At 43.6% G+C, this 13,029-nt stretch overlaps 1 long non-coding RNA gene across 2 annotated transcripts in view; it reads left to right on the forward strand.

The window, feature by feature from the left end:
* Positions 1–1,930: 1,930 nt before the first annotated feature.
* Positions 1,931–13,029, forward strand: part of LOC133049134 (uncharacterized) — a 110,233-nt gene continuing 99,134 nt past the window's right edge. Inside the window, exons 1-2 of one of the 2 annotated variants that reach the window (XR_009691226.1) lie at positions 1,931–1,999; positions 8,011–8,116. This is a non-coding gene — a long non-coding RNA (uncharacterized LOC133049134). Of the gene's footprint in view, positions 2,000–7,617; positions 7,698–8,010; positions 8,117–13,029 lie in introns of those variants that run through there. The other variant, XR_009691225.1, reaches the window with a different exon arrangement.

The raw sequence follows: 13,029 nt of genomic DNA on the forward strand, positions 1-13,029 counted from the left end.
CTTCGGGCTCGCTTCTTCCCAGGGCAGCGGGGAGCGTCCTTTCTGAGCCGCCCCGGGCGGCAGGCGCGCAGCTCGGGGCGCGCTCAGCGCTGGGCCCCGCTGCGGGCTCGGACGTAACGGCAGGAAACGCCTCGTCCAGTTTTCAGTCTCCCAGTCAAAACATTTGGCTGAATCTCGAAATAACTTTTTTTGATAGTCCGGAAAAGAAGCACGACAAATAGACTCACCATCGAGCCTTGCGTCAGCGAACCGTTTCCCCTGGACTACAGTGAGATTGGTTTTTTCATTAGTTGCAGGAACTGAATTTTTGATGATTTACCTGCCTGCTCAGGCTCCTGGGTGTATTCTCCTCCCCTTCTTTCCCACTTCATCTGGTTGTCAACTCGGTTCTCTCTCTTTTTTTTAAAGCTCCGGATACTCAACTTCATCGTATCCTTTGTAACACACGAAGCCTCTAGTCTAACTCAGCCTCTGTCAGTGGTCAGTATAAGCCACAGTGTTTGCGTAGTCCTTACAAAACGAGTCATGTTTTCGGTTCCTTTGATCCACAGAGACGGAAAAGTGTTGGTTTGCATGTTTCCCTCCCCACTCCCCCCATTCCCCATTGCTTTCAGTGACAGCGCTCTCTTCCTAGTTCAAGTTCCCTCTCTTGCCAAACATAATAAAGATTTCTTTATTTTTACACGGACCTAAAGAGTTAGGAGAAATTCGGCGAGTGCTGACTCACCTATGCTGCCCCCGCCCCCACCACGGGATTAGCACTAAACGGTGTAATCAGTTAAACCAACAGGCTTTAATATCATTAAACATGGATCTCTCCATTAATCTTGGCAATAATGTCACTTCGAAGAAGGAAGTAATAAAAACGAAATTCTTGCGAATAAAATAAAAGTATGGAAGCTGTCCACTTGAGGTCTTGGATGCAGAAGAAAGGGTTTGGTCTTTTTAAAAAGAGCACCTATTGATCAACAATTATTACTATGAAATAAAATTTGTAAAGCCAGCCCTACCAGGGTGTTTGCGCATAGTAGGTACTCAATGAGTATTTCGTCTTCTTTTCTCCACATGCTTGGAAATTTTGGCAGGAGATACAGACTTCCCAGTGGCTAAGGAAATTATGCTCAAACTTCGCTTCTGGTTCATGTAATCTCCACTCACTCAAAAGAAGAAAAAAAAACCTCACAAAATTTATCCAGGGAACTTTAACAGCTTATTAAAACTTAATGGAAATAGCTAGAGAAAATAAAAAGTATAGTGATTACATACATATAAATCCGAAACATTAAAATATTTCAAACTTTCTCAGTGGCCGTAATAGGCAAACCATTACCATTCGATTTCGTTTACCGATTTCTACAGTAAAAACGAAAATTGTGGGCTCCTGCTCATTTCTCGCGTTTCTGCTAGAGCAGCCTTCACCCACACACTGATCTATCTCGACCTCATATTTTTCATAGCGCAAATTTTACCGGACGCTACTCGGCTATCCACTTTTAAGACTTGTGCTCTCTCTCTCTTTTCAATTTAAAAAAATAAAATGAGAAAAATAGAGAAGGAGGCTGTAGCACTCACGGGCGGAGGAAACCCACCTGCCCACACGTCCCTCCCGGGTGTCGGACTCTCGGGAGGAGAGTCGCCGGGAGCGGCTGGCGTTGGGGATCTCGCCCGGTCATCTGGTCCGGGCATATTTTCTCTGGGGCCCATTCGCTCGGAGTAAACAGTCATGTCGTAGTGAGTTTCCTAGCAAGTTTGCACTGCTCTTTAAACAACAGAGAATTCCCGCACGTTCGTCTCCGCTTTCAGGCTCCTCTTTCAAATTGTTAAGTATTTTTAAAAGTGTCCCGAGCAGCCCTTTGGCCCCTTCTCCTACATGACGACGAGGCGGGTCACGACGGGTGACCTCGGTGTCTGCGGCAGGTCTCAGCCTCCTGGAGCCTGGCTGCCGCGTCGGCGGAGCGGGAGAACCCGGGCGCCGAATTGGTCCGTGGCTCGCGCCGAGGTGAGCGCGTGGGCACAGCGTGCGCTTCTCCAGCGCGGCGCCCAAGTTCAACGCGTCGCGCGGGAGGAAAACTTGGGGCACCAGTCTCCTCTTCAGACAAGCGCTCGGGGCGATCTGTGGAGAGACCCAGGGGCGTGGTCGTGCTTCGGGACCAGGTCTTTACTTTTGAGATCTATATATCTCGTTCTAGAAAAATACCCCGTACGGAAGCCCACCATACAAATACCTCCCCGACTTGCCCTCCAGTGGTCTGCAAGCCCCTCCCCTGCACCAAGGTTCCCGCTAGTGCAGAGCCCAAGGCAGGCCGCCGAGCTCACGTTAAGTTCAGAGCCACGGATCCAGGTCAGATCGGATAAGATATAAATTTGTAATCCGGCCCGGAGCTGCTGTCTGGGGCTCAGCCCCGCTCCCACTCAAAATCCTTCCCAGAGAGTAGCAGTTGGTGGTTACTGGACTTCGCGGAAACTGGACGCCGTGCCTGAAGGGCCGGCGGGGTCACTGGCTGGCCTTCGCTGGGGTGGACGGGTCCTTACTGTTGCAAATCGAGACGTGAATAGAGTCCCCATGCTCCACCACCCCCGCGGCCAGGAATAACTCCAGGGCTCACTGGTTTGGAGGGTCAGGGGTCGGGCGGGCCAGGGCTCCCAGGGCCCCCGGGGTCCCGGCCGGGCCTCGCACTGAGGGGCGCGGGGCAGCGGGGTCGGCGTCGCGCGCGGAGCCGGGGCCACAGAGCGGCTGCGGCCGAGGGCAGCCCACGCGGGCTCCGGCGCCGCGGCGAAGTCAGAGGCGCTTCCCAGCTCGGCCTGGAGTGAGAGGCGCGCAGGGGGAACCGCTTCTCGATCTTGGAGGCGCAGGCCAGTCTAGAGGGGAGGGGAAAGAGGGGCGGGGAGGCGCTCTCTGTTCCCGCGGGTTCGGAGGGTCAGCGGAGGCGCTCGGGGTGAGGGTTGCAGGAGCCTCAGAGCTTGCAGCGGCCACGCTGGGCCTGGCCTGAGCGACCCCGAGGCGCTCCCGGCCCGGGCGACGCGGCGGCCTCCACTTTCGGGGTGCGGGCCGCAGTCTGGCCGGAGGTCGTACAGTCGCGGCCAACCTGGCCCTCAGGGAGGTCCTTGCAGATGGCCGGACAGCAGGGAACCCCCAGGCCCCGGCCTAGACGCGGAGAATTCACAGGGGTATTTCCAGGCCCCAGCGGCCTCTGAGCAGGGGTTAGTTCAGAGTCAGGTTTCTGCTTCCACCAAAAAAGAATGACCCAAGTTTCCCAGAGCTGCGGTGAGCTCCAGGGCGACTGCTTTCTTAGGATCCTCTAGGTATTTTTGCCTGTAGAAGTGAATTTGAGCCGTTCCTCTTTAACCTCACGTGAGCTGGCCGCCGGCCCGTTCACGCTTCTCCTCCTGTTAGGTCTGTGCCTCCTTCTTGGGGCCTTGTGTCCCACACGCTGCTGGGCCTGCGGGGCAGGTCCCGCGCTGGCACTGTGCGGGGAGGTGGGCTTCCCTGCCACACTGGCCTGATGCGAGTGGGAGGCCTACCTGGAGGACAGCAGGGAGGCCTGGGAGGGCCTGAGCTGTGTGTGGAGGGCTGGGGGTGGTAAGGGCAGCCTCCTCCCTGAGAAAAAGAGGCCTGTGGAGCCTTGCTGCTTGGACTAGGAAGACAAGGTGGATATGCCCAGTCTAAAGGTGGGTGAGGCAAGGCCCCAGCTCCCAGAGACCAAACCAGGATGGCAAATCTCTGTTTTCCTGGCTGTTTCTTTTATTTTAATCCCTTCCCATTTGTTTTCTGTTTACTCTTTAGTCAAGTGTTTCTGAAAATCTTGCCAAAAGGATGTCATTCCTTTAAACAGATAGTTATTGAGAGCCTACTATATGCCTGGAGCAGGAATGGGATAATGAATAGGACAGTTCCTGTCCTCACAGAGCTTACCATCCAATTTTCTCTATATAGAGAAAAAGACAGGCAATTAAAATATGCTGTGAAAAGGGACATGTGGACGCATATATGATGAAGTGAGCAGGACGATTTAGGGCTGTTTGTAAGAAATTCAGGAAAAGGAAATGGCAATCCACTCCAGTATTCTTGCCTGGAAAGTCCCATGGACAGAGGAGCCTGACAGGTTTCACCGTCCATTGGGTCACAAAAGAGTCTTAATACAACTGAGGGACTGAACAACAGCAACAAGAAATTCAACATTTCTAGAACATAGAGAGGGGACGACTGTGTGGGTGATTAGCCTGGACCCAAGAGAGGAGTTTAAAGGGAGAGCAGTGCACCATGGGGCTGTCCTGGTGGTGGCACAGGAAATGATGCTGAGGAGGCCTTGGTGCTGCTTTAGATTAGATACCCTCTAGATTTCCCTTCTGGTGTTAAGATTTGAAGGATTCACTTTTATTTTAATAAGGGGCCTGGTATTCTGTGCTACCATCTGCTGAGGCAAGTGAAAGTGCAACTGTAAATTGCTGGGTCTCGGCCAACTCTTTGTGGTCCCATGGGCCGCGTGGCCTGCCAGGCTCCTCAGTCCATGGGATTCTACAGGCAAGAATGCTGGAGTGTGTTGCCATTTCCTCTTCCAGGGGATCTTCCCCACCCGGGGATTGAACCTGGGTCTCTTGCTTTGCAGGCAGATTCTTTACCGTCTGAGCCACCAGGGAAGCCCAATATAGGTGCATGTATAGATCAATAAAACATATCTATGCTTACTCTACCTACATGGTAATATATCAGACCTTGAAAAGAAAAAGCCCCTAAAAATAATTTAAAATTTTTTAAAAATTATTTTTGATCATGCCTTGAGGCTTGTGAGATCTTAGTTACCCGGCCAAAGATCAAACCTGGGCCTTTGAGTCTTAACCACTGGACTTCCAGGGAATTCACCTTAAAAACTGATTTTAAGAGAACTCATCTAGTAGAAAATTTTGTGAATATTGAAGTTAGAAAATTGATATTTGAAGTGAACCCTAATGTAGTGAGGAAGACACTGTTCTAACCACATGAATTTGCAATACAATGGAAGATACAGAGAAATAAATACAAGTTGTTCTGCATCTCTGATATATAAAGGGCAGAAGGCAGGGCAGGCTTTAAACTCTCAGAAACCAGATCATGGAGTGGGGCAGTTAGCTCATAGTAGTTCAGAGAAGTCCCATGGAGAAATTTGGAGCATATTCAGAGGAAAGAGAAAGTTTTCATGGATTGACACAGCCCTTATCCTCTCAGAAAATATTGGAGTCTTCTTGACATTTGGGAGTCTCAGGACTGCTCTAAGTTAGTAACTCTGCTCTAGAGGGACAAAGGAAAAGTCTTGCAACTAACTAGAGTTTAAGAAATGTTACATTAATGTCCCAGTGCTTAATTATGAAAATACCTAGGTGTTGTACCTTTAATTGGAGCTGTTGAATCCTTTCATAGCATTTTGGCAGGGGCAGGTTCAGTTCAGTTCAGTTGCTCTGTCGTGTCCAACTCTTTGTGACCCCATGAACCGCAGCACGCCAGGCCTCCCTGTCTGTCACCAACTCCCGGAGTTTACCCAAACTCATGTGCATTGAGTTGGTGATGCCATCCAGCCATCTCATCCTCTGTCGTCCCCTTCTCCTCCTGCCCTCAATCTTTCCCAGCATCAGAGTCTTTTTTGAGTGCCGGCTGTGTTTCACAGGCACGTCACATACATTGCCTTTTCTAACCCACATAACAACTCCCTGAAGTAGGTGTCTATATTTCCATTATATAGATTAGGAAACTGAGGCCTAGTGGGTTTATTATGCAAGGTCCTTGACAAATAAGTGGCAGAGCTATCTGGCTTCAACTCTGTTTTCTGTTGACTCTTCTCATGAGGTCTTTTCCCAACCCAGAGGGTGATGAGCCTTGAAACGAAAATCATATTAAGAGAATTCACATCTGAGGGCTTTCAATCCCTGTAGAAAAAAACAGGGTTGGGTGAACTTATAGTGTCTATTAGTTATTACAGGGTTGCTAATATAAAAATTAAGGAGCTCACAATACATAGGAATGTTTTATATTGATTAAATCCACACGTGATTAATTTGTCTTTACCATCTTTGCTTGCTAGAAAAATTTCAGAATAAAGAGATGCTGATGTATTAGTTTTATTATACAGAGAAACACACATGTATAGCATTCTGTCTTATATTTAAATGGAAACTCCCTTTTTGTTTCCCAGTTTGTAGTCTCTAGGTCACTCTCCCTGGGTTGATGTGCCCAGCATCAACCTCCTAGACACATTTACTCCTTCAGACAAGCCTGCTGTTTGTCCCTGTGCGTAGTGTACCTGCACAAAAAAATAGAGGCTCAGAAAAATTTAAATAATTTGTTCAAGATTACACAGCTAGTGAAGGGCAGAGCTCCAGTTCAAGCACAGCAATAAACAGTATGTATTTTCACTAAAACACACTGCATTCTTGACTGTGCAAAGACTAAAAATTGTGTGTACTTGCTAGTCATTTTATCCCTCCTTGGCCTGTGTCCTCAACTAAAACAGCTGGATAACTATTCTTATCCTGTTTACTTCATGGAGCACTCTTAAAACTCAAAAGCACTGTAAGAATTTTTTTTTTCCCTTAAAGCTAATCCTGATTGTTTAGCTTAATTGACTCTCACAAGAGAAAAATAATATAAACTCTAGTAGCAGGTTTATTACTAATAATCTATTGATGGAGAAAAAAAAAAGCTTCTAACCCAATAGGATCAGAATCTGATGAATTATTGCTGTTCTTTGTTTTATTAATTACTGTAATGCCAAACATTTATTGGACATAGATAATTGCCTTGAGCCTGTAGACACAAACTGGCAAGTTACTTTTCAGAAAGGGTCTTCAAATCTAGTGGGTGAAAGAGAATATATAAATGGTAGATTATGAAAATGTGCTAAGAGAGAGGCCCAAGGTCTCCTTGAGATCTAACAGTATTCTGCACCTCCCTCACCAAGGCTAGAACCTTTGTCTCCCCAAAGTGTTTGTCGATCTAGAAGACACCTGGGCCGCTCATTGAGAAGTGAAAATGAAAGTGTTTAGTCGCTCAATCATGTGCTACTCTGCGACCCCATGGACAGTAGCCGACCAGGCTCCTTTGTCCATGGAATTCTCCAGACAAGAATACTGAAATGACAAAAAAAAAAAAAAAAAAAAATACTGAAATAGCTCATTAAAAACATAAAATCCCACTCACTTTTGTAGAATCAGGTTTTCTGGAAGTGGGGCCTGACTCTTCATTTTAAACAAATTCTCCAATAGCTCTTATTCTAGTTCTAGACCAGAATTTGGAGAAAATAACTAGACCACTTGATTACAGTCAAAGTGGCCTAAAGGAAAACAGTCCCCCAGTGCCTAACTGGGATGTGGTTATACCCTACCATCAGAAGTTAAGAATTCAAACCCACTTAGGGAATTCAGTGTGCTAAAGTGTAGGAAAGTTTGACAGGAAATTTTCAAAACAGATGATGATGATGGCATACAATTATAACACATTATATTGGGGAACATTTTGGCTGATAGTTTTACCCGTGAGTTCATTTAAAATTTGTGAGTGTATGCCACTCAACTCCATCTAGTTGATTAAATAAGAGTAGAGTAGAGAGTTCCAAATGCACTTTTATTTTTTTTTTAGGTCAAGGAATCTTTTATTCCAATGAAACTTTAATGGAAGGCTAACGTATAAAGAACTGCTGTGGTTGAAGAAAAGGATGGGTGAGGAAGAGGTGGGTTCTCTGAAAACCACAAGTGCAGCTGTGAATTCAGCAGCTTGTGAGGGACATAAGCCAAGGACTGGGCTTGTGTTCCAAGCCCTGGCCCTGTGTGGGCACGTAAGTGCACAGTGTTTGATGATTCCTATGGACTGAATGTATCCTCTCTATCATATTCCTATGTTGAAACCTAATCCCACACCAATGTGTGGGTATTTTGGAGATGGGGTCTTTAGGAGATGATAGATTATGAGGGTGGAGCCCTTGTGAATGGGATTAGTGCCCTTGTAAAAGAGACCCCAGAGAGTTTCCTTGCTTCTTCCACCAGGCAAAGCTACAGTGAAAAGACTTCTGTCTATGAGCCAAAAAGCTGACCTACACCAGACACTGACTCTGCTGGCGCCAAGACCTTGAACTTCCCAGTCTCCAAAACAGTGAGAAATACATTTCTTGTGTTTATAATTACCCAGTATTTGGTATTCTGTTATATCAGTCCCAAACGGACTAAGACAATAACTGAGTGAATAAATGAGTAAAATGTCATCATTTCTGTTTCAAAATGTAATTGAGAAATGCAAAGCTTGTATTTTTTTTTTTTTTTAAATCAGTAAAGACTGAAGTAAATACATTTAGTGGCTCATTTTCATCTGCAAATTCTATTGGCCATGTAATGGACCTGCTTGCCTTCTTTGAACATGAATTTATGAAGCATTTGGTTTTTACAGTCTAATTTCCTCTAGGACTGTTTCCACTTGACTTAGTCATGAAAAGAACCCAGGTGAAGTCAGGAAAACTGGCAAAATGCAGGCTGATTTGTATGTGAGGGTGGTAGTAGGATAGGACAGAAATGAAGAAAGGAAACCATTTCTCTGTAAGAATGTCACATGATTAATTTTAAAAATAAAATTTGTTAAAAAAAATAAAATAAAATAAAATTTGTTTTTCACTTGATGATGAAAATAATATATTTTCACTATAGAAAGTTTGGAAAATACAGTAAAGTGCAAAGAAAGAAATAAAAATTACTTTTTCCTGTCATTACCCAGAGATAATACTATTATCATTCCAATCATATCTTTATACAGTAGTCTTTTAAACATTTTTAAAAAATTAATTTATTTATTGTTGGCCATGCTGGATCTTTGTTGCTGGGTGGGCTTTTCTCTAGTTGTGGTGCACAGTCTTCTCATTGCAGTGGCTTCTCTTGTTGCTGAGCAGGGGCTCTAGGGTGCCTGGGCTGCAGTAGTTGGGGCCCATGGGCTCAGTAGTTGGGGCTCACGGGCTCTAGAGAACAGGTTTAGTAGTTGTGATGTATGGGCTTGACTGCTCCACGGCATGTGGGGTCTTCTTGGACCAGGATTCAAACCCGTGTCTCCTCCATTGGCAGCTGGACCCTTTACCACTGAGCCACCAGGGAAGCCCTATACAGTAGTCTTTTTTTTCTTAAATTAGGATCACATCCTAATGTGTCTTAAACTTGCTTTTATATTAAATAATATACATGAATATTTCCTATGTCATATTCTTCTAAAACATCATTTTAAAATTTCTACATTATAATCTATGAAAGAAAGTACCATGTTTTGTCAAACTAATTTCTTATTGTTGAACATTTGGATTGTTTTCCATTTTTCCACTAGTCTGAAGAGCGTGACGCTGAGTGTCCTTTAATCTTTGTGTGTCTGTGTCTCAGTATTTAAGGAATGCATATTTTTTAAGGCTTTTGACCCCCCGGAATGGTTGGACTCCTGCTGACAATGGATGCAAGTTCTTGCTACTCACCCTGTAATGACAGTCTGGCTATTTATGGTCTGAACTGGTTATTTGATAGTGAACACACCACTTTCCTAGCTTTGGGAAGAAAGGGAGGCTATTAAAGCCCTGGATGTAGTAGAGATATTTTTCAGATATTTACAGTTAAAAATCTATCTCAATATTTTGCTCTTTTCTTAAAATGCAGCATTGTCTGAGGAAGGCTGGTTAGCTGGCTCTGTGGCTGCTGCCTCATGCCTGCAGGGTGTTCTGAGTGTTTTCATCTTGATTTCGGAGCTTCATGCTTGGGCCTAAATGAGAAGAACCCCAGAAGAACTTTTTCCACCATGACCACCACCACTTCTGAACTGAGTGTCTTTGGCTGTGAATTTGCTTTGGGGACTTCTCTAGAAGTTAAATTTGTTTATGTGGAGGTTGAAACTAGTCACTTGACCACATGTGTGATATGAGTCATGTTAGAATAAAGATCTAGGAGGGTGGTAAATTGTTCTGCCTAAATTGCATCAATAATGGCAATGGATATTATCACTTATAGCTTACAAACGATATCTTTCCCAGTCCTCTCAGTTCAGTCTGGGTTTGACTTTTTTTTAAATAATCTGTACACAAAAGTGGTGTGTGTGTGTGTGTGTTATTTTGGAAATTTTGAACAAGATTTCCATATGTCATTGTGGTATACTGCTATAACCAAGTGTTAACTCAATATACACACATTACCCATTTAGGGAAAGTACACTGACTTTCTTTTTTTTGCTTGCAAAACTGAAAAATTGGCAGAACCTTTAACTTGTAACTTGGCAGTATTGCAATTTACAGGCAAGAAAGGCAAGCTCAATTGGGTGAAAATTGTTTGAGAAAAAAATTTTTGAGTCTTAGACAGTGAACATCATGTAGCTGAGTGTGCACATTTGGGCGTTTTCTGCTTAATTTTTAACCACATCCATTGGCACTGCCAGAGGTAGTTAAAGCTTCCCAGTGGAGGCATGTGAGGTGCAGGGGAAGGTGTGAGGATTTATGACCGTCCTATCCATGCAGGTAATGTTAAAAGTACTGTTGGTTTACTTGTTTTGAGGTATCGATTGGGAAATATGAAATGTGACTTTATCTGAGCTTCATAAATCCACCTTAATCATGAATTATATAAACACAGACTTGGGGATTGGGAGGTCAAAATCAGACATTTTTCAGGCCTGAACTTTCTCTGTGGGTTCTTGGAACCTTGGTGGTGCCCGAGACGCGGCAGGAGCCTGACAGCTCTGAGAACAGACTTTCTCTGCTGAATGCTGGGGGCTTTGAAATCATCTTCAAAATGAGAGGAGTCATGAAGTCATGAAAAAGCTCTTTCCTTTTTAAAATGTTCAGACAGCAGCACAAACATCTGGGAATTTATTTAAATACTCTGGTTCCCTGAATTACCCATTTCCTTAACATATACTTTACTTATTTTTGCAAAGGGGATAAATTTCCACTTTGTGTTTTTCCCAGTTCCACCGTGTTAGACTCTTCATTTTAACATTTAGTTTCCTTCATACTTAAGAGTACAAAGGAGGTTCTATCACTTGAGCTGTGATTTGGGGGGTGAGAGGGGGTGGGATGTTGTCAGGTATGTGAAGCAAAGTGATTTGTGTGTGGTCAAGTTTCATTACATTACAGTTTCATTTCTTATAAATCAAATAAAGAGATGGCCAAAAAGAGTGTATCTTTTTTTCCCCATTTTTAAACACCAACAAATTACTAATCAATACCAGACAAAAATGAAACAAAATAGGTAAATACAAAATAGAATTGATTATAAATCTTAGAAATGAAAAATACTGTCATTGAAATAAAAAAGTAATTACTTCAGTTATCTGTTACACTGAAGTGTATCTTTTGAAAAATAATTAAACAACAATATTTTACTCAATCCTTGAATTAAGCAAAACTGCCACTCTCTTTCTCCTTTTCAGAACTTAATTCCTCTTTCCAATTTCAGAAGTCATGAGACTTCTTTCTTTCTCTTTCCCTCACCCTGCAATGTCTCAAGTGGTGAAAATGTATGAGTAGTTGAGGGAGGTGGGGAGTAGTGGTCAGAATTCTCAGGAAGCTAGAATAAAAGAAACCAGCTTGATTTCTGCACTTGGAAAATAGTTTATGTCTGTTTACGGATGTGAGATCTGGACGGATGTAAAAGTCGGGACATACTTAAATATTTCAGCATGTAATATTAGATGATGAGACAGTGTAGTGAATATAGCTTCCTGGTTTGTCAGTGTGGTTTGGTCTCTTTTTCTGTTTTACTTGTCATATTCGTAGTAGGTTAAGTCAGTGTGGTTTTAAATGTTCAGGACGGGGCTATTTTAAACTAATAGGACTTTGTTATCGTATGTGGCTTGCCAGTTTATGATCAATTAAAATCTGAGAAAAAATATGAGATCTCTCGATCAGCATAACGATACTAGTAGAATTTAATCTAGTTGGTTTATTTAGTAGCCATTTTGGGACATTACAGTTATTACTGTGAACTTCAATGGGTTATAAGCAGCAGTTGCTACCGTGCAGCATCAGACATGGAAATGTGGGGACTGGGCTTGATGTATACAAATTTAGTTGGTATAACCTGGCAGTTGCCTCTTTTAATATCCTGTTGCCAGTTGAAATACTGTTCATTTGCCCTCATCTCATAAAAGGAGGTTGAAGGACATATTTTTAAAAATTCTAGCTACATGTACTGGTTAGTTTATTTTTAAAAAGTTAAATAATAATTAATTGTGATTTGTGGGTCATTTCTTTTCCCCCATTGTTTTAATATCTGTTTGCTTAAATAAATGAAGGAATATTTTGGATATTTCCTCCTCTACACTAAATTTAGGAGTATTGTGAAGTGAGATGACTGACTATGGAAAGGTATATATTTGTACTCTATTATCTGGGTTTTCTTCTCAGTGTCTCTTTCTGGTTCAGATGAAATTATCAATTTTATATCTAGGTCTGGTGAAATAGAAACTGAGGGAGAGGGCCCTACCAGGCCCCCATTTTCTGAAATGTCATGTTGCCTGATGTGAATGAATACACAGTCATACTCTTGTACCCTGAGACTGTCAGTGAATATAGGCACAGATCCCAACTAGGAGAAAAAGATAGGCCTGAAGCCCTCGAAGGATGAGGATGTGTTGCAACAAGTCCCAGAAGTAGTAGTTTATCACTGAGATCTAGAATTACTCACTTTGTGTTGTGATACACAGAACCAAAGCAAGGTTTTCACTGGTCAGGGTGAAAGTGCCCAAACCTATCTGGTTAATGAGACGGCTGATAGTTTTGGATGTTTTTGTTTGTTTTGGTGTGTGTGTATGTGTAGAGGGTGTTTGGTGAGAGCCAGGCAGTGTGAGAACAGTTCTGGGGGTCTGATCCCTTTGGGAACAACCCCAAGTTTCTCATCTGAACCTGGTAATCTTTGACTCATTTAGCACAGTACTCAGCTCTTAACGAGCGGCTGTTTCTTCGCTATGGTATAAACTGATCCCTCTGCCACGCGGTTGCCTCTTCCCTGTCTCCACCCCCTGCCCCCAAATTTGGCCTTTCCTCTTGAGATTTC

This window comes from Dama dama, chromosome 30 (assembly GCF_033118175.1).
Source record: "Dama dama isolate Ldn47 chromosome 30, ASM3311817v1, whole genome shotgun sequence".
Taxonomy (NCBI): domain Eukaryota; kingdom Metazoa; phylum Chordata; class Mammalia; order Artiodactyla; family Cervidae; genus Dama; species Dama dama.